The sequence below is a fragment of the Anas acuta genome, chromosome 2 (assembly GCF_963932015.1).
Source record: "Anas acuta chromosome 2, bAnaAcu1.1, whole genome shotgun sequence".
Classification (NCBI taxonomy): Eukaryota; Metazoa; Chordata; class Aves; order Anseriformes; family Anatidae; genus Anas; species Anas acuta.
This window is the reverse complement of record NC_088980.1, coordinates 39074783-39097247: the sequence shown is the minus strand read 5'-3', so window position 1 is coordinate 39097247 and position 22465 is coordinate 39074783.

Below are 22465 nucleotides of genomic sequence, written 5' to 3'. Positions count from 1 at the left end.
CAGTCTCATTTTTGTGTATGTAATTGACCGTAATTTTCCATTCTACATATACACATGAGACCTGAAAGCTTACAGGTGATGATAAGAAGGCTGAAATGCTCTGTTTATTCTAGGATAGGTTACCAAATGATTCCAAGAATTTTATGAACGGGGGTGGGGAGAATTACAACAAATCTTAATGGGTTTTTGATACTTTAGTGACACGAACATGAAATGAAACCTTGTGTAGACAGAGAATGTAGTAAAAAGTCCAGAAAATAAACTATGGATAAAGATTACAGTCTATGGTTTGAAGGGAAAATGATCTTTAAATCATAAATTTGAAATATAAAATTATGAATTATGTACTGATTAAATTATAAACCTAGTGGTGATATTAAATTAGAAATGTATTTCTTAGATCCAAAGATGTTTTAGGAACATACATGATCCTGACTTTGTTTTCGGATTCAAAAGGTGTATCTATTCTGATATGCTGCTGGGCAGTGTTACCAGATCAGCACAATGCAAAATGAAACAGAAAAGCATAGGTTGCCAGAGGCCAGGCATATGAAGATTCTGAGATATTTGCATAGGTTGTTAGAAGCTGCGTGTACTAATCTGAAGGGACACATTTGCTGTAGGAACACATTGCTCTGTATTCAAATTACTCATATTCCATTTCATCCTTAGCTTATAATCATGCTGAATATCCTGTACAGCAAGAGCTTAGCTATGGTGTAGTCCCAAAATCAGAAGGCTGCATCAATGCATTAATTACATTTCCCTTAGTACACACAGATGACTCTACGATGGATGAAAAGAGCTGAAAACATTAAAGACAGGAAAGTTAGGACAGAACTTCTGGATTAAATGGAGGTTATTAGGTTCAGATTGTGTTTTGAATGAGAAGTCTTAAAGTTAAATGGATTACCCATCATGATCAATCCATTGTAATTAGAAAGCACCCAAAATCCCTGACCTTATATAAAATCAAGATATATTGGTGGAACAGCTTTTAATAATACATCAAGTACCAAAGTTTATATTAAGGTCACTTGTAACTATGCCTGCACCATTCCAATGCTTTTGTCAATCACTCCCTGAATCGGTCATAAAATGCTTCTATGTTCTCATTTGCAGCTCTGGTAATTGGGACATAAATCTGGAGAGTAGTCAGAGTAAGGTAAAATGTAACAAAATGGTGTGTTCCCTTGTTGGACTCTATCTCAGCACAGTATTTTCATGTTGACTAGTGACAGATGTGTTGTATTCTCAAGCAAGATCAAAAATAGCTAGAGCAATAAAGCCCATTGTTTAAAGGCTTTTGTTATACTAGATTTGTGACATTCAAGTAATCTTTTTTTTTTTCTCCCTAAAATGTTGGTCAATGACAGTTTCAGTAAGATTCTTCTCCTCTCTTCTCTTTTAGTCAGTAATGAAAACTTGCAGTACTAATTCAGATACCATAGGATACAACAGAATGGGATTTATGGTCTTCCTGTTTTTATTTTTTAAGTATAGTGCTTGAACTTAATCTCTTAGTTTGTAATTAGAATTTACCAAAAACCTTATTAATGTTAGGGTAAAAAAATATTTTAGAAGAAGACAAATGGACAATGAGATGTGGAAAGTCTCACGCTTCCTTCTCTGGCTTTGTTTTTTTACCCAGTGTATCATGGTTTACAGCTCATTAAGTGTCCTTATCTGAAAATATTTGCCAAAGACATACAGATCAACAAAACATACAATTAAAAAACAAACAAACAAACAAACAAACAAAAACCACACAGGTGCTTTATTGTACTGTAACTAACATTGATATAGTAAGACCACCGCTCATGATTCTGGGTACTTCTAAACAGGACTGTTTCCTTCTAAAAACTTGACAACAGTGCACTTGTTTCTGGGATAGGAAACCATAAAAAAAAAAAATCTACGATCCAAGTTAAGATTCATGTGCCATGGGCCAGGAAGAAGCTTACTCTCAAGTTACTTCATACCACATAATTACAGTTATTATTCATCTATTTCACAAGAAGTAAAACTGCTGAAGTATAGCTCAAGAATTAGTTAACAGTGCTGTGGAGAGATCTAAGCCCAGTAGCAGCACAGGAAAAATAATTGAGTCATTGTAGCTCCAAACAATGGGCTGAAGAAAACCATACTCTTTGCCTGCGGGTAAAAACTGCTGTAAATTCAAGTTCTGTACTTTTGTTCTGTCAGAAAAAAATAAATTTAAAAAAAAAGGAAAAAAAAAAAAGAAAAAAAATACCTTCTGCAAAATACACTATGCCCTAGGCTATCAAACACTATAATAATGTGTATCTTAAACCATCCTAAAAATGGAGATTTTTACTCCTCAGTTTGACCAGCAAGTCCTTGCTCAGCCATATTGGTTTCCTACATTGCATGCTTGATTTCTTACACATAGGGACAAAAAGCTCTCATGCTTTAAGAAAAGTGTCCTTAAAGAGTTGACAGCTCTGATCAGTTCCTCTTTCCCTACAGCATCCCAGGGGATCTAATCCACTAGGTCTTTAAACACCTGCTTTAAATTTCAGGGTCCTGACTTTGTTCTTTGCCAGGCTCAAGAACATGAACTGAGCCAGCGTGTGGTAACTGCAGCCCAGACAGTCTGCAATCTTCGTCTCTTTATGAGTTCATCCAGACTGGTGAGCACCAGGTCCAGTAATGCTTTTCCTTCAGTTGGCTTGTCTGGTACCTAGACCAGGAAGTTATCCTTTACACTCTCCAGGAGTTTCCTGCATTGCTTACAGCCTGCTGCATAGCTTTCACAGCAGGTAGTTGAAATCCCCCACAAGGTTGGGCACTGTCCTTAGGGTTATCTGATCTGAAGTGATAAGCACCTTTCCCCTGGACCTAATTAAAATTAAATGCATGTAGGAGTGGTATCTAATTCACTCTTAATGGGACTTTCAGCCCAGAGCGGTCAGATCAGCCTGGCTGAGTGGCCTCTCCAGAGAAGTCCATGACTTATGATCTTCATTATTTACTTGTACATTGTAGGAATGGGTTTGGAGCATGGAGAAAATATTAGATCAACTAGCCTTGGCGCCCAAAAATTGCTACCCAACAAAAGAGCAGTAAAAAATACTGAGTAAGCTGCAACAATATCTTTCTGACTGAGGATGGTAAAAGATCAGAGACATTTTTCTTTTGACAAATCGAGGCTGAGCTGCTGGAATCATCCCTAGAGATAAGAATTTCATTCATTATGCAGCCCTTCTCCCATTCTCCCTGCCAAGAACACAAATTTAGGGCTTTATTTTGCAACCATTCAAAGACAAAAATATCTATTCATTAAAATTAATACGCTTTTCCTAAAAGGACATTTACTGTAGGGAGAAGGTAGATTTGATTGCACTGGTAACCAATTCTGCATTGGTTTCAAGAACAGTAATCTGAGCTGAATGATCCTTTGCAGATAATCTATCAAATCAGTTTTTACCATCTCTTTTATTTGATCAGTAGCTTTTAAAACTTGATTCAACACATCATGTTAAAAAAAAAATCCATTTTCCTCCAAAAGCAAATTTTCTCTTTATCTGTTTTTCCTTACACAAGTCTTCCTGCTGAAGATTTGCTGTGGGGCTCTCCCTCCCTCCTTACGTGCTTCATCTCTCAGGAGGTTGCCTTTTAATTAAATAGTTACTTTGTTTTCGTTCATTTTTTATTCTTTGTTTAAATGTTATTGTTTGTGCTTTGAATTGATTGCCCTTCTACAATCTGAGCTGAGCATTTGCTGTGGCACTGAGTGAATTTCTTATGCTATTGCCTCAGGACATTGCTGCAAACATAGTGTTACAGTTGATAAAGATTCCCACGATAAAAGAATTTACAACAAAGGATAAATTAATTTTTGTAAAGCTCAATGGCATCAAGATCAGATACTGTTTCTCTTTTTTTCTCACTTTCAATTTCCATTTGCTTAGAAAATAGATTTCTATTCATTTGGACTAATATGGAAAGTACATTGTCATACAGACAGCTGCAACATTCAACAGAACAAGTGTGCCTTTGTCACCACAGTTTCTTTGTAGCTACCCTTCTAGCCATTAACAACAGACTTAAACCAACTGGTACTATTTTAGTCCCAATGCAATTTTCTTGTTCCTGCAACGAAACACCTTTTACTGTTCAGTTAAAAGTAAATTGACACTTCTAGCCATTCTGCATTGTAAGTTTATTTCTTTCCATGGTCTCTTTTCTCCCTATTTCCAAAGCAATAAATTTCTTTTTATCTTTATTATATATATTTTTGCTGATGTTATTGTTTCAGTTCTATAGAATAGCAAAAGGAGATAGAAATATTCTATTTTCAGCAGAAGAGAAGATTAGCAGGAATATGCAAGCACAAAGATACATGAGAAGCAGCAGAGAACTTTTCTGCAATTGAACCAAAACAGGAACAATAACTTCTGATACCTCTAACACTTGGGCATGACTCTAGTGCCCTAGTGCATAGCCTAGTGCTCTTCTGAGCATTTGACATGCATTGGAGACCCTTTTCTTTTCCAACTCAGGTTTTTAGCACCTAGTGATGGCCTGTTTATTCAGAATTTCCTTAGCTCCCAAAATGAATTTGGATGAAAATCCTCACCCCACTCCAGTCTGACATAAGCCTTCCATTCTGACCTTAAATGGGACAAAACTTCTGTATCCATTTTCCACACAGTCACTGGTGTTACGCTATTGATATCATCAGCAGAGCTATTATGCTACCTGTAAATCACAACAATATCACAGAATTATAGATTTTAGGGGAGGAAAGAAATAACAAGTGAGTTACTTCTTTGCTGTACTGTATTACTGTGTTGTGCACAACAGCATGTTCCTGCTGTTTCCTGTTGCTTTATCTAGTTTTACCATCAATCATTGCTCTTTTCCTTGGATGACTATTCCACAGACTCTTAGATTTTATTGTTAGAAAAATTTTGCCGAATGTTTGTCAAATATCCTTACACTGGATCATCAGAGTTCACTTGTGGCACTAAGGTACTTTTTAAAACCAATGAAATCTAGACCCTTCATGGGATTTTTTAATATCTTCTGTTTGTTTGTTTTTGTTTGGTTTTGTTTATTTGTTTTAAGACAATGAAAGAAAGATTTATTTCTAAACTTATAATCGACAATCACCTTGTAATAGTCACTTGAATGAGAGATAAAAACACAGTTATGAAGAAGTAACTGTTATAATCTTTAGTTAAAGCTTTACAAATATTAGGCTTTAGTTTTGTTTTCTAGAAAGTCACTTAAATGTTTGATTCTCTGAAACACTGGGTCTAGATTTTTCCTGCAATTGTTCTTTCCCTTATGGTAAAACTGGACTACTTGCTTGCATGTCTTCTGTAAGTGGAACATCCAGAAGAATCTGTTGAATATTTTCATTAGGTCTGAAACTTCTTCAAAGTAATTGTTCAGGTTATTCTAAATATTCACTTCGTGCACACAAACCAGTTTTGCCACCAAGATCTGTCAAGGTAGTGCATATGCCTGACCTTCTTCTGAAGCCTCCACATAGCACAGTAATGTGAAGAGTCTTCACAGACCTTCAGTTCCTGTTGTGCTATTAAGGTCTTCAATTCAAATTTCCTTTTCCACCTTGTCTCACATTTTGTTTGCTGCTACCCTTCAAGCAATTCTAAAACAGAAATATTTTCATATCTTGGCCCTGAAAAGACTTCCTGTATATGACTGAAACTTGCGCTGACCTTGATGTTTTCTGTCTGAGATACCATGGTAAAGAAGTTATCACACAAGACTGAAGCATCTACAGACTATTTGAAAAAGAGAACTCCAAAGTCCTGGGAGATCTGAGCAAAGAAGGATTTCCTCCAACACTTTGTAAATTTGTCTCCCCACACTGAAGTGGCCAAATTAACAGGCAAGATTTTAGATTCTCTGGATTTCTGAAGTTTTGTTTGGGTCATTTTCTTGACAAATCTTTGTCACCATGAGGAGAAACAATAACAATTCTCAGCCAGGATCTTCCCTTTTGAACTTACTATTGCAGACAAACAACCTAAATTGTTCAGTTTATGTGTTGCAAACTAGGTATGCATTTACTGGTATTTCAGTGAACATTCTCTGTGAACACTTTGAGAGAATGCATTAAATGTGACTGAACATAGTTGATTTTATATGCATCAAAGGACTTCTATAAGTGGATGTAATAGATATTTATTTTAAAGCAGATCTACAAGTACGCATTTCAGACTAAAAGCTATTACCAACAAGAAATGAAGTAACCAATATTCTAATCCCACCTGTATATTGCCTTTGAATGTTATGTCTGTATATAAGGGCAAAGTAGAGTCATCCTCTTCCTCTCCCTCTTACTACACCACCACATAGCAGCAAAGTGTAGCGCTGCCTTATTTCTCCAGGGAGCATATAGACTACCAATGAATGCCTCTTCTGGCAGCTTTGCCCATGCTAAAATGAGGGCATTAGAGGCAACCCCCGGCTCCTGTTACCAACAGTGCCCCTGGGAATTTGCTGGGGAGGAAGTGCTATTGCATGGTGGGAGCAGGATCAGCCAGCACCTTCCCTGCTTATCTCCGAGTATTTTGAGGGCTGGATTATACTTCTCAGGCACAGCTGGTTGCTTGAACCTTAGCTACTAGCCAGCAGCAGCTGAAATCTTACTTACAGCTTTCAATTACCTATTGCTGTGTGATGTAAAGTGTGAGAAGTCCAGCATCCTTTTGGCCTCTCATGCCATTGTGTATGTTCTGCTGTAGTTTCTTTGGGGAAGCTGAGGAATACGAACCACTTAACTGTAATACCTTCTAAATGCCTTGAAGTTACAATAAAAAGAAAATTAAACTATTTAAAAAGTCTTTAATGAAGTGACACAGTAATTAAATTCTAATTAACAAAAGGGATGGCTATTTCTCAGTTCCATATGCAGAAGTATATGTTGTGCTGTTGCTCCTAGTTCTAAGAGTTTCAGTAATGCCACTTCCAGCATGACATCATTATATATCTTAAGGAAATCACATTATTGAGAAAAAATTGGAGGATTTTTGTGGGAAAATAGCAATTAATCTTTGAAACAACTTCTGAGCATTGAAGAGTTAGTAACAATCTGGTACTTCAGAGCTAATTTTATATATATATAAGAAAAAAAATAAATAATTTGATTAATGATGATTGAACATCATCAGTGTTGCACATTAGATTTTGCCCAGGCTTTCTAACAATAATGTAGCCAAGTCTTTGGCTGGTGAGAGGGTTAGAGAGAGCTGTGTGGCTTGCTCCTACACCTGACACTGGTGCAGAACTTTCAGAACTTAGTCTGGGCTGCAGCAGAGATGCCCCGTTTCTAGAATTGAAAATGTACATCACAGAGAAACTATTGTGAAGTTTACAAGGAAATGTCCATTGAACTAACAGCAGATGGAAATGAAAAAATCTTTTATTTATGTATTTAGAGGGAATGCCTCTCATATGAAAATCCCTAGGACAACTTCAAACGTACATATTACCCCTCCCAACCCCCTCTCCCCCCCCAAGAAAAATAAGATGAACTTAATCTTTTATTCCTTCCAGAGCCTGACAATAATGTGATTAATATGGAAAACTTACATTCTAACATCTTCTGAAGCTGCATAAAGTAAAAAATGAATGATTTTACCTTGTCTACAGCAAACAGACTAAATTTTCTAAAGCTGGGATTGGCCAAGCTACGGTCAAAATATCCCATAACAAAATTTAAATCTCCCAAATCATTTATTGGAAGTAGAATGAAAAGTAATGATTTCGTATCAATTTATTTTCAAAACCTCTTGCATATCACTCTGTGCTTAATCTTTTCTATAATTACACATTATACATTTAAGGTTTAGTGCAAGATATTGAAAATCAATAAGGTTATATATGTAGGATTGGTAATTACTGCATGACTTGTACAATATCTTATTTACATAATTCATTTACTGGCAACTTGCATTTTAATTAACCTAGAATCAGTGCTTCAATGAAATTCTAATTTAGTGTGCTAAATTGAAAAAGTTGTCAAATCTTGCACTTAGTCATGGAACTGTGAGCTTCATTGTCTATTCAAAAAGATTAAGAATTGTGCAATTAAGAAGATGAATTTAATCCTTGAAGTCACAATGTATTCTATAAGTCTTTGTTTTATTTTCTTCGTAAATTGTGTTAAAAACATGGTAATGATCAGAAACATTGTCAGAGGAATAAGTTATGCTGACCACAATATTTTTCCCTTACAGTGTTCTTATTCAGTGGATAAATTTATCATAAAACACTAGTAGAAGAAAAAAAGTTGATGAAGCAGCCACCTTAACACTTCCCCAATCACTCCATGCTGACACTGAAAATATGAATAGAACAAACAGAATGTGATCCTTATACCAGTTAATATCAACTACCAGCTTCTTTTTATTATTTAATCAAAAATATTAAATCCAACCTTAGAAGATAGATATGACAAATTCAATGTCAAGACTTTCCATAACTTGCAAAAATCACATGGATATATATAAGACAAGAGGACCTATTATGGTAGGAAGAAACAGGTTAGATTTTACTGACCTGCTTAAGATATAGTGATTTATATATAAAATATGTAAAATTCTCTGTCTCAGCTATCTCTGATGACAACCATTGTACATTGAATGAATTTTCCATACTATTTGATTCATTATTAATGTGCATATTATTGGAAAGAAATTTTTGGCTTTTCCCCAAAATTTGCATTATAATATGCATATATATATATATATATATTTCCATTACAATATGCAAATATATAATATACACTAATAATAAAATCTTAGTGTATATCTGAAAAAAAAAAAAAGCCTATGTCATTGTATTCTGGTTATCTGTGCACTTACATATTCAGCCCTTTCAAAGAACCCATGAAAAGGACAGTAACATTGGAAGTCATATCATCTTATTTATATCCTTTTTGAACTTGTGAGTATATTGACATAAATATTTAGGTAAAGTTAATTAATAGAAAGCAGTTGCTTTATAATACACAGGGCTGGAGCTTTTTTTTTGTTACACAAGCAAACAGACAAATACTATCTCTTTCTCCTGGTTTTCAATGTTGTGTCTGAGATTTAGACAAAAGATATAACTTATTTATTTCAAGGCACTTCTGTGTCAGTCTATACTACACGAGATGTAATATAATTTGTCTGCTACACTATTTATGCAGCATTCTGTCTGGCACAACATTCCCTCTAGACAGAAGGTGATGACATATTAAAGAAGCAAGCAACAAACATTTGATCTTCTGTTTATATTGCTTTTTCTCAGAAAAACAAGAGAGCCAATTCAACAGAGATTTGGTTGCCACTGTGTGAACATGGCTCCTGACCTGAGGCATAAGTTGGAGTTTAATAGCTTTACCACCTCAGTAATTTTAAATATAGTGTAATCTTTAAAAGGAAAATTCCTTCAGAAATTATCTTTTCATGTTTTAGTTCAGGAGCATGTCAACGATATAATGAGGTATGATGCATGACATTTTAGCCTAGAACATTTGTATGTATATTTTTTTCAGAAAGGAAAAGAATGCAAACATTTCCTTAATGGCTTCCCTTCCTATCATCAATGAAAAGCTGCTTGAAGCGTCAGAGCTAAGAGTGCTTAATATTAAATATCTTAATATCTTTGACTCTTAATATCAAACCAGCTTACTATAGGAGTGTGTGTTTGGGTGTCATAGACTGTGCAGAATGAGGGAGAATATTAAATTTATATGCAACAAGCATCACGAAGTTCTCTATCCCTTTGCCTTAGCAGATTTTAGCAAAATGTTGTAGTGGATGAAAATGTCACTAATCTATTGCCTCTAGACTTCAGTCGTTAGGCTGGGAATCAAAGTGCTAAGTAATTTTATTTTCACTGAGATAAAATGGTTATGATGCACTTGATATGCAGGTGAGGATTGAGGTGAGGACCTCAATATTGGCTTTAATTATATGAGTCAAAGAACGGGAAAAATGGAGACAAATTTAAAAAAAAAAAAAAAGTACTATTTTTACTTTTAAAAGGAGGGAAACTCAGCTCAAGTCACAGTTAAATATTCACCAGTTACTGAAGAAGTTAATTGATAACTGTTTTTGATATGTCTGTTGTTAATACTATGAGGGGAAGGGTAGCATGCTTTTGGCAAATTTGAAAATGAAAAAATGAACTATCCAAAGAAAAAGCTGGGGCCTCAGACACATAACCACAATTAGCATCATTTAACATTTTATCCCCTCCATGCTGAGACACAGTAGCTGTGCATGAATGCCTTCCAGAATCCTAAATACTTAAGACCACGTGGCTTAATGTACTGCACTATGACAAAGTTAAGCTGTTGCATTACCTAAAAAGCCACTGGATTCATGAACAAAAGACTAAAGTTCAGCTAAAGTATCATAATGTGGCTATGCATTGGAGCCCGGCGACCCATGTTTCAGATATTCATACACTGTTAACAATAGCTGAAACATTTAGTCTTTTTTTTTTTTTTTTTTTTTTTCCCTCAATAATAGCTGCAAAACAAAACTGCAGTACAAACTCTCATAATCTGTTTTTCCAACGTGCCTTGTGGCTTTGCTTGTAACAGAGATAGTAAATTCTTGGTGCCAGCTTAACCCCTTCAATCACTGAGAATCATGAAAAACTATTTATTCACATGAGAAGGCCATCCATTTATCTCAGAAATCCTTCAGATGACAATGTCTTCTCATTATCTAGGTTGGATGCAGATCAATACGGTGGTAAAGGGGAAAATCTATATTCAATCCTCTAACAGCATGATTTCTCTTAATACAGGATTTGATATATATGAGTTTAAATAAAATTAAATTTCCTTTTCTTTTTCCGGTTTACTACAGCAAAAATCATTTCTATTATTCTGACTATGTAGCAGCTCTTTCTTGGCCTCTTTCTATGTATTTCTTAATATTTAAATATTTTTATTCTATTTGACTTCCTCCTTCCACTGATACTTTGTACGGACTTGTAAAATGAAGTTTCAGAGTAAGATGAACTCATCATTCTTTTATTCTAACACAGAACCCTGTTTGTAAAGTCTCTTTTCTAACAAACTATGCACAGAAAATATCTTTTTGATACGCTAAGTGATTACAGTGAAATTATGCAGTCTTAAAACAATGGAGAATTATATTCTAGTTTATTTGATGTGTTTTGAGTATTTTAATAAATTTACATCCGTTAATATAAAGCAATTTAGATTTTTAGTGGATAAGTGTCTGTTTTACACAGAAAATAAGAAAAATGAATTGAAATAATCAAAAATACTCAAAATTTTCAGATGTTTGCTGTATCACAAAAACAGTACAAATAAACATGATGGAAGGAAAAAAATCATCAAAAAAGCTCTTGATTTGAATAGAACTTACTATTACCAGGTAAGATCATTGGGACCGCTACAATGTGAGCAGACCATTTCCAGATAAGACAGGGTGGGCTTTTTTTTTGGCTAAATGGTGTCAGTTGTGCTAACTATTACAGTTATGATAAATGCATATCCATTTAAATTAATGGCTCAGGAGCACTTCTTCAGATTCAAAGTTTTTGTGCTTTACAGATCAACTCTTAGGTACACATACTGTAAAAGAAAATTAAGAAAAAGTGAAACCAAACAGTTAAATGTGAATGAAATCATTTTCTTCTACCTGTGCAAGCACAATTAACAGCCACATGAAAGCTCTAAGCCCATGTTTGCAAAACATGCTTAAAAGTTCATATAAATTACACCCCTCTTCTGTCCTTTAGTATGTTGAATACTAAAACTAGTGCTCAGACACAATTGCAAACTTACTGTAGGAAGTAAAATGAAAAGAGAGGTATACTAATGAAATTAATCGCAGTCTTTGCTTGGGGCAAGACTGCTTATCACCAGTGAAATAGGACAGACCACACCTGGGTTTCAAAACTTTTCTGCACCACTGCTCCACAGCTAAAAAAATTCCAAGGGCCTGAGCAAGTCAGAAATTTGCATATAATAATTCAGGTTAATATGGGAATTTTAAAAAATGCTTGTAAAAAAAATAAAATAAATGCTGTAAGCAATAAGAACAATTCCACAGTTAATAGGTGTTTAAAATCTGTGAAAAATCTCTTAAAAGATAAGAAGCTCTTTTGTAGGTGAGAGGTAAATGCATCACTCACAGTCAAGCCCTGTACATCTGTCAACGTCTGACACATAATTAGCTGACTTTTAGGCAATTAATTCTAATGAGAGAGAGACCTTATTTCAATGGATAATATCCAATTTCTATTGCTTCCTAAAAGGAGCAGATTAACAGATTATTGGAAAAAGGAAAATAAACAACATTTTGTTTTCTTCAGTTACAATGTCAAAGAGTTTGTGATATTGCCTTTGCTTACTTCTTTTGTGACATCTTTTATTTAAGAATAATGAAAGAAATCTCTGGTTGCTATTCAGCTGAGTTTTTTTATTTAAAGAGAATCAGTTCCTCCAGCAATTTTACTGGTAGTTGTAGACCTGAAAGCTGAAGAAATCTGGGTTGACCTTGGTGCTGAATCTGTGTGGCTGATGTTTGTATTCTCTCCTTCCTTTCCTATCTTATCATGGTCCCTGTTATATGAGGCATATATTTTCCTTTTCCAGGGAGAGGTCAGAAGATAATTTAGCCTTAAACGGATTTCAGAGATGTTTCAGGACTTCTAGCTACAGCAACAACTTAAAAGTCAACAGTAATATCTATAATATAACAATGTTTGGTGCTTTTTTGGATTTATTCCAAATGGTGGGAGAGGATTGATCAGGCTTTGCATAACCAGGACTGAGAAAATTCTTATGGGCTGTTCTGCAAGATTCAGACCATGGCATTTCCATGGCTAGGGCAAGATGATTTTGCATCTGTTATGGACACAAAACAGCTCTGGATGTTCCAAAAATGGGTGCCAAAACAACAAGACCCATTGATTCAGATATATGATGTATTTGATGCTTTTATTTTAATGATAACAATTCAGAGAAGGTTTAACTTGAATAAGGAAACACTTAGTAAAATACCTTGCAAAAATATTGCAAGACTCAAAAGAAGAATAATATTTTCTAGGCAAGGTCGGTATCCTTTTTTTTTCTCATCTGATTTTGTTTTTTTGGTAATTTCTCTGAGGCTACTGAACTAATAGTCTTACAGATTATTCTCATTAACTTCTTTGAATTACACCCTGAATAAACAGCAAGAAATAAAAGCAGGCTAAACATTATAAATGACATGTTCTTCAGAAAGAATCCTGGATATATCTGAATTCATCCCACTCATTAATTTCAAAATACACTATTTTAGGATGTTTTCTTTGGAATTAAAAAAAAAAAAAAAATTAATTTTATAAGCAACTAAATCATCTGAATACCACTAGAGGAATTAGTCAATCTACAACTGCCTCTGAGTAAAAAATCTACTGCTGTGTACAAACAATAAATGTTACAGGCTTTCTATCAAAGATGTCTACCTGGTATGTAAGAATTGAATCTTTATTGAGATTTAAAATGGGTTAAATAAAAAGACATCAGGTAGCAATTTTAACTTCATATCATTTTTTTGCTAGTATCTTCACCTAAAATGCCTGCAAAGAGTATAAAATTGCTGTTCTTATAAGATCCCAAATTATTGGATGGCATTTTCTCTAATTGTGTCCTCTCATTTTCAGGGTTTAAATTGAAGGGTCATCTTGCAAGTAATTTAGTCTTCATTTGCAAAGTACATTTGCATGATGAAAATGTAATATTAAGTTTTTTTAAGAACTTTAAAACACTTTCTACATCTTTTGCAAGTTGTTTTTTTTTTTTCATTCCTATCTACTTTAGCACTTAAACACTCTAACAAGTTTAGGAGTAGTTCCTTATAAAATAAAAGAAAATGTCCTTTGCTTTTTAATTTATTTTTTTTTTATTTTTTTATTTTTTTTTAGAACTTGTCTCAATTCATTTTATTCCATAATGTGGAAAAGCAGAATGATGTGTAATTTTTCAAGCATGCTGCCTTTGCCACAGTTGTTTGAAATGGCATACTGAACAAATTAGGGCCTTTTGTGGTTGTTGGAAGGCACATGTGGAACCATAGAATCATAGAATGTTTTGAGTTGGAAGGAACCTTAAGGATCATCTAATTCCATCTCCCCCCCACCCCACCATGGGCAGGGACACCTTCCACTAGACCAGTTGTTCCATCCAACCTGGACTTTCACTTTCAGGGATGGGGCATCCACAAGTTCTCTGGATAACTTGTTTAAGTGCTTCACGGCTCTCAAAGTAAAGAATCCTCATACCCTTCCTTATGGCACATCTAAATCTACCCTCTTTTAGTTTAAAGCTATTACTCCTTGTCCTATCACTACACTCCCTGACAAAGAGTCCTTCCCCAGCTTTTCTGTAGGCCCTCTTTAAGTACTGGAAAACCCCTATAAGTTCTCCACAGAGACTTCTTTTGCCAGCTCATGTTGAGCTTCTCATCAGCTTCTCACCCCCAGCTCCTTCGCAACAGGGCAACTCTCTAACCATTCTATTCCCAGCCTGTATTTGTGCTTAAGATTGCCCCAGCCCAGGTGCAGGACCTTGCATTTGACTTTGTTGAACTTGACTTGTGAGGTTTGCACAGGCCCACCTCTCATGCCTGTCAAGGTCCCTCTGGATGGCATCCCTTCCCTCCAGCATGTTGACTGCACCACACGGCTTGGTGTCAATGGTAAACTTGCTGACAGTGCCCTCAATCTCACTGTCCATGTCACTGATAAAGATGTTAAACAGTGCTGTTTTCTATACTGAATCCTGAGGAGCACCATTTGTTACAAATCGCCACTTGGATATTGAGTTGTTGACAGCAACTCTTTGAGTGCAACCATCCAGCCAATTCCTTACCCACCAAATGGTCCATCCATCAAATCATTGTCTTTCCAATTGAGAAACAAGGGTATCATGTGGGACAGTGCCAAATGCTTTGCACAAGTCCAGGTAGATGATGTCAATTGCTCTTCCCCTATCCACCAATGCTGGAACCCCATCGTAGAAAGCCACCAGATTTGTCAGACATGATCTGCCCTTAGTGAAGCCATGTTGGCTGTCACCTATCACTTCCTTATTTTCTATGTGCCTTAACATTGTTACAAGGAAAATCTGCTCCATAATCTTGCTGGGCACAGAGATGAGACTGACTGGTCTGTAGTTCCACGGGTCTTCCTTTTTTTCCTTTTATAAAAATTGGGGTTATGTATTCCCTCTCCCAGTCAGTGGGAACTTCATCAAAATGCCACAACTTCCCAAACATGACGCAGACTATTCCCACACAACACTATATACAGTCCTACCTAAGTTTCTCCTTGGTGAGTTTCTGGGAGGAAAAGATCTCTGGAGATCCTCCCTTTCTGTGAGTAAAGGTCCAATCTTGTTCAACATCTTCATCGACAACTTGATGAGGGAATAGTGTCTGCCCTCAGCAAGTACTCTGATGACACAAAGCTGGGAGGAGTGGCTGACATGCCAGAAGGCTGTGCTGCCATTCAGCGAGACCTGGACTGGCTGGAGAGATGGGCAGGAAGAAACCAAATGAGATTTAATAAGAGCAAGTGTCAAGTCCTGCACCTGGGAAGGAACAACACGAAGTATCAGTACGGGCTTGGGGATGACCTGCTGGAGAGAAGCTCTGAGGAGAAGGACCTGGGCGTCCTGGTGGACGACAGGTTGACCATGAGCCAGCACTGTGCCCTTGTGGCCAAGAGGGCTAATGGGATCCTGGCGTGCGTTAAAAGGAAAGTGGCCAGCAGGTCAAGGGAGGTGATCCTCCCCCTCTACTCTGCCCTGGTCAGGCCTCACCTGGAGTACTGTGTCCAGTTCTGGGCTCCCCGGTACAAGAAAGACAGGGATCTCCTGGAAAGAGTCCAGCAGAGGGCCACAAAGATGATACGGGGCCTGGAGCATCTTCCCTATGAAGAAAGGCTGAGAGACCTGGGTCTGTTCAGCCTGGAGAAGAGAAGACTGAGAGTGGATCTCCTCAATGTATATAAATATCTGAGGGGTGGGGGATAGAAGGATGTAGCCAACCTCTTCTCAGAGCTATCCTTGATAAATTTTAACAGAGCTATCCTTGATACTATACTGATGTCCCTCCTATGTTCTTTCTGTGTTGGCCAGAATACTGAACAAAATCTCCTTGTCCTATTTCTCCAGAAATTCAAGGTAGAGTGATGCTTTATCTGTAAAATACAGAGCTCTTTTTATGCAATTTCTTAGTAAAGTCCCAGCTGCCTATATTAGAAAATATGCCAGGAAGTTCTTAAGCTTAAGGTTAATAACTTTTTTTTTTCTAATATGCATTAAAAACACACAACTGTACCATGGCTTGTTGCTTTTCAGTGTTATACTATTGGCTGTTGTTTGGGAATCACTGGAAGAATAAAGAATTCAGTTATCTCAGCAACAGTTGTGAATAATTCATTTTTTGACCTATAGAAATGCAAGGGGCAAACTAGAAAAATTAGTTTCTTTGGGTAGATTAAAACCTATTGTATGGGAGGATGTCATGGTCTAAGAACAATAGGCATAATGATAAAACAAACGGAATGATAATGGCTGGAGGCAGCATCTCTGCTGAGATATACACATTCTTGTCTCAGCTAGGGGAGCAATGACAGCATGTACAGGACAAGAATTGTTGCATTTTAACACACAGAAAATGTTATGTCAGCCAGGGCACAACTCTGCCTTTAATAAGATTAAATGACTTAAATTGGAAGCCACCTGCACATAGGTTAGGATATATGCAGCCTGCTCAGTTCCCAGCATGTAATCTGTTCTGTGAAGAGTACATTTCAGTTATAAAGAAAGCCCCCTACAATGCATCCATTGTGAAGCATAGCTAATGTGTCATTCATATACAATCATAAACAGCTTTAAAAGCACATTGATTCTGTTTATTTTGATTTGAACGATGCCTGTATATTTGAACATGTAGTTATTTCTTGAAATAACTGGGAAACAGCAATCAAGAGAAAGAAGTTGATTAGCAATTTAAAGCAAAGCAAAATGGAAACACTTCTCATATGCTGTCAAGATTCATTCCAACTACCTCCCATTAAAATGGTATTGCTTACAGTAGTAGGCTGCAGTGATTCACTGCCATATTAATATGTATTGCTGAGTACAAGTGAAATCTATATTCAGTTACATAAGTTTTTAGTTTTTTATTGTTGATTTTTCTCTCAACATAAGCTTTTTGTTGCACATGACATCATAGTCCATTAAAACAGGAAACTTTTTAAACCAATGTTAAAGTCTCCTTTCCAAGGTCAGAGGACTTGTACTAAGCCAGAAAGAAGGCAGGAGAACAAAGCACTTAGGCAAGGTATTTTGAAGACTCAGACCATAGTTGTTTTTTTTTTGTCTTTTTTTCTTTTTTTTTTTTTTTGGTGATCCACATTCCACATTATGGCTCATCATTTATGACATTTTTTTAACCTCTCATGTACATTTTAATATTATATATATATATTTATTTACATCCTTGTCAGACTGAACTAAAAAGAAAGTAAGTAGAAATTAAGTCACTACCAAAGCTCTGTCATAAAAGTTTCTGGGTGGGTGTTGGAGAGTGTGATATATATTTCCTATATAAATTGCAATATTTAAAGCCCGTACTTTTTTTACTGGAGAATTATACAAGCCTTTATAAATAGCAAGATACTTATAAAGATATTTGTTTATATAATAAATTGTTTTTACTCTTGAAATTAAGAGTTATTTTTTCAGGTGCAATCTCTTGTCAAGCCATCTTCAGATGGATGTCAACCACCTCTGATGAACTAGAATATATAGACCTGGTTTAAAATCTGGGTTGTCTTTTCCCAAAATCTGGTATGTACTGCAAAATGCAGCTCTGAAGATTATTTAGGAAGCATCATTCTCAAATCAGAAGAGATACTAGCATTTGGGACAGTGTGATTTCTTCCATTTAATGAATGATGGATGAAACTAAAGCTTTCCTGCGTTTCTTAATTAAGTATTTTTTCACAGTAAATTGAATACAGATAGTCTGAGCACACTGTTAGATAATATACTTTTATTATTTTTATTTTATAATGTCTTTAAAATTATTCCTTGGAAAGGACTTAATTCGTCTCTATACTAATTGTAGCCATGTTTCACTTTGGAAAGGATTACCAAAGATGGGCAAAGGATCTTCACATACAGCTGTTATATCAGCTAGAATCTAGGTCCTTCACATGCTCGTAAATGTTTTTAATTTTAAACATATAAACTGTTCTGCTATGCTTTCATGCTTGAAGTTGGCTGAATAGTTACCTCTTTGCTGTGTGGGACTTACATGGGACCCTAAAGAGCTTTCTATCATTTGAAGGAATATGATAGAATTATCTGTCCAACATCATCCAAAAATAAGAGCCAGAGACATAAAACATCAAAGAGCGAAATTTTGTACTAGTATACCACTAGCTGTATCAGTTTGCTAACTTCAAAGGGAAAAGAAAAAAACACACATAAAACAAAATAAAAACATCAAATTAAATAAATTAAAAAACAGTGGAATTATACATACTTCATCTGTGTATTTGTATTTTACAGACAAGTAGAAATAGGAATAGTCATATAAGAGAATGACATCAAACCAAATGGTGTCAAATACCAAAGCTCGTGTTTGTCAGGGTTGTTAGTTGGGGACAGAAACACATATCATCCTCTCTAACATGAATTAAATGTTGAAACAAACAATAATAGAACCAACTAGAAATAATCAACATGTTTTGAATCTGGTTTTGCTAGGTCTTCTTCTCTTCACTTTTATGACAACACAAATAAAAACCTGCTCTTATTCTCTCTGAACAAAATGAAGATGTGACAAAGCTGATAGTGCCTGAAATTGGCACTGAAATGTGATCCTGAGGGGCTTCCCATAAAGCTGTTTGTTGCTCTTTTATGCTTGTATTTTGTGTATTGTAGACTGTGAAGCAGCAAGTGGAAAGGTCATCTGGTCATATCAGTAGTATTTGTTTTTTCATGCTACAAAAGTAAATGAGATACTGTGTCTGACAAGCTTAACATAGAAAGTGACAAAAAAAAAAAAAAAATGATTCCACCGAAGTTGTCTATGCATGCACTAGAAAATGAGGTATCAAAACTCACTCACGCTTCCTCTACATTAGGAGAGGGATCATTATTTTTGCTGACATACTCACCAGGATATCTCCTGGTATTGATGTGAAAAATACTGCCTTGAGAAGACACACATAAACTCAGGAGGTAAATCCTACAACAGGCTATACAGGTGGTTTCACTCAAGGGAATCTAATGTAAACTCAGAGCATCTGTTCTGAGAAAACAACTGCTGGGGAGAATGGGATTATCTGGGATTTGGCCTGTTGCCACTGGTGGCACACTTTGATTTGGGTTATTACAGAACATAAATGTGATGTCTCTGAAACATTGGAGACACCTCTGCAGCCTACAATCAGTGCACCTTTCTGGAGGGGTTTAGAAAAAAAGCACTTGCAAGATAGGGAATTTAGAGACTAAAAATCTGCACCAATGTAGGCAAGACATTTTTTTTTTCCATTTGTAATTTTGTGTGATAAATTTTGCATTCTGTTTTTGCTCCATATTTGAGAAGTTCTGAGTAGTTTGTTTTAACTTGTGACTTTTTATCCAACCATAGGACTGATTCTGGGTAATGCTGAGATCAGTAGTGTGTTCTCCCCCCTCATCATATGAGGCCCCAGGATTAGGTAGCCACTGTCCTTTCAAGGTATTCATCTACCTAGATTAAAGTGGAGGTTTTCAGGCCATGTCTACATTTATAAGAGTAATGCAATAGCGGCAGATCAGGACGGTACGGGGGGGATAACTAATTAAATAAACAACTGGATACCATTCCTTTATGGAAGGCAGAGTGTGAGGAAGTGTTTCCCAGACTTTTCTGGCTATATGGATTGAATGCTCAGTGTTAGGTGGGCTCTTCAAGTGTATCTTTGGTTTATTTTCATTTAAAAGAAAACAACTTGTGTGCTCTGAGATGCAAACTGAATGTGGCAATTGGGGGCAAATGGGAGAACTGCTTCAAAAAATAATTTCTGATCTGAGTTAGTCTTCATTAATCTTCAGACTTAGGGCATGGAACTGATGATATTCAGTATCAGAGGGGTGATATATCTTACAGAAACCATAACTACTGTTTTCACAGCCCAAGATCATATTATTGACTTGTCTGATATGCTGGACAGGACATCTGGAGGTGAGGGAAAAGACCTGTGATCTATTTTCACTGTTTCTGTAGTTGCTCCATTCAAATACAATTGACCATTGTTCAACTGATCTGATTGAAAGTTTCCTTAGAAAAATAAATAAAAAGCTTGGCTTTTTCAATTCTTCATCCTGAGTTCTTTTAACTGCTCTGGGAATTTGACAACTGCAATTGAGATTAACCTTTAGGACCCTTGTCTCCCATTTCATCAAAGTAAATTTGTAGGAGCATCTAGGAGTAACTAAGATTATTTCAAATGGATGCCTAATGAGAAATCTTTGTATGTTGGTTGGTTTGTTTTGATGAACACCAATATCTAAACCCGTCATGATCACTCCTAAGTTGTGATAATAACATGAATATAGAAAATGATTTTTTAACTCTCTTTTCCACACACAGAGAGGCTTGCAACTGCTAACAATGCCACCAAAAGGCCAAAGACCAAAATTCAAAATGGACATTGAGAAATAGTAGATTTTGAAGAAAGTAAATGAGAACAGCGAATTGTCAAGAATCTTATAATTCTGTATAGAACAAGAGGTATAAAGCCACTTTCTTTTTTTACACTGTACCTGTTCATCCTATTCCTTCACTTAGCTGTGTGGACATACAATTATCTTCTTTTTCATCAGGACCAAGTTTATACATTGTCCCTCCTTCAATTTCTGCTGCATCTTCTACTCCACTGTTTTCAGCCTCACCAAATTATTTATTGCTACAAAGATCCTTTCTAAGGGAAACATACATGTACAAAGCACTAACAAGACAAGTCTCTACTAGAATGCACTACTTTTTGAGTATGTGAAATTTTGTTTCTAAACAACTTGGCATTGACCTTATTTCCCACTTCAGTGATCTTCTTTAAGCACTTCTATTTGTGTATCTAGTTTTTGAGTTGGTGTTTTTTTGTCTGTTTGTTTGTTTGTTTGTTCTGGGTGGTTTTTTTGTTTGTTTGTTTGTTTGTTTTTTTTCTTGTTTGTTTTTTTGGTTGTTCCTCCCCACCTCACTTATCTATTTCTCCTTCAACTCCTTTAACTGTAGCAATGGTGCAGAATGCTGATGAGCAAGACTTGTCTCAAGCCAGGTAATCATTTTCAGCACCAAACACTGACTGCACTTCTAAGGGAAATTTGCAGGCTGAGCAAACCTTAAAAGTACAGTAAAAGCATTTGATGTGCAGTCATTGCAGGTGCATCCACTGTTCATCTTCTCTCTGTACTGAAAACTGTTGAGACAAGGATTTGCTACAACACTGATTGCACCAAAATGATATCCTACATTCTTTTTCTATTTTAGCTAGTATTTTGGCCATATCTACTGAACACTGCAGTCATAAAGCAGTCTTTAATGTACATGTGGAATGGTACAGGGATGATATACAATGCTGAAGAAAGAGCTCTCTTATTACATATAATGTGAAGCTTTGCATAACTTATCACTGGGAAAAATTTCAGCTGGAGTACATCCATAAAACTCCTGGGAGATCAAGAGATCTGATGCTAGTGGGAGTTCAGACTAACCATATATGAAGAAGAATAACTCTTAGTTGGCATCTGCTTTTATGAAAAATCACATGTAAGGTTAAATGTTTGAGGAGGCTGGGTCTTGAAATCCTCTGTGTTTGAAGTATGATTTAGGTGAACAGCTGATCACTCAAATCTCTAAAAACCAGCTTCTTTAATGCAATCAAGTATTTAGATTCTGGATTCACACTTGCAGCTCAAGTGTGGATGCAAACTGAACTCACAAGGGAGAAATTACAATGCAAAAATATAAAATTAATTTTGAATTTGTATCTCCTTGCTTGGGGACTAGGAATACTATTCACATGTTGATTTATACTTGTACTTTTCAACAATCATGTTAGTTGAATTTTTAATGTTCTGTAGCTTCCAGGTTAGTCTATTTTTGTTACAATTGGGTACATTTAACTAGATTCATTGTTTTTAAATAAAATAAATAGGCAATTTACTTGTACCTTTTCAGAAACACACAGAGTCTCTCATCACTAATAATTTTCCATCTTCTAAAATCTTATTATTTTGTTTTCACCACCACAACATAAAAGTTGCTTTATATCAATCATTTCACTTTTTGTTTCACAAGCAAAAACCAGTACATTGGACTAATGTGTTACTGTAGACAGTCAATAGTAAGGAAGAAGGCTGCCAATATGATAAAGTGGC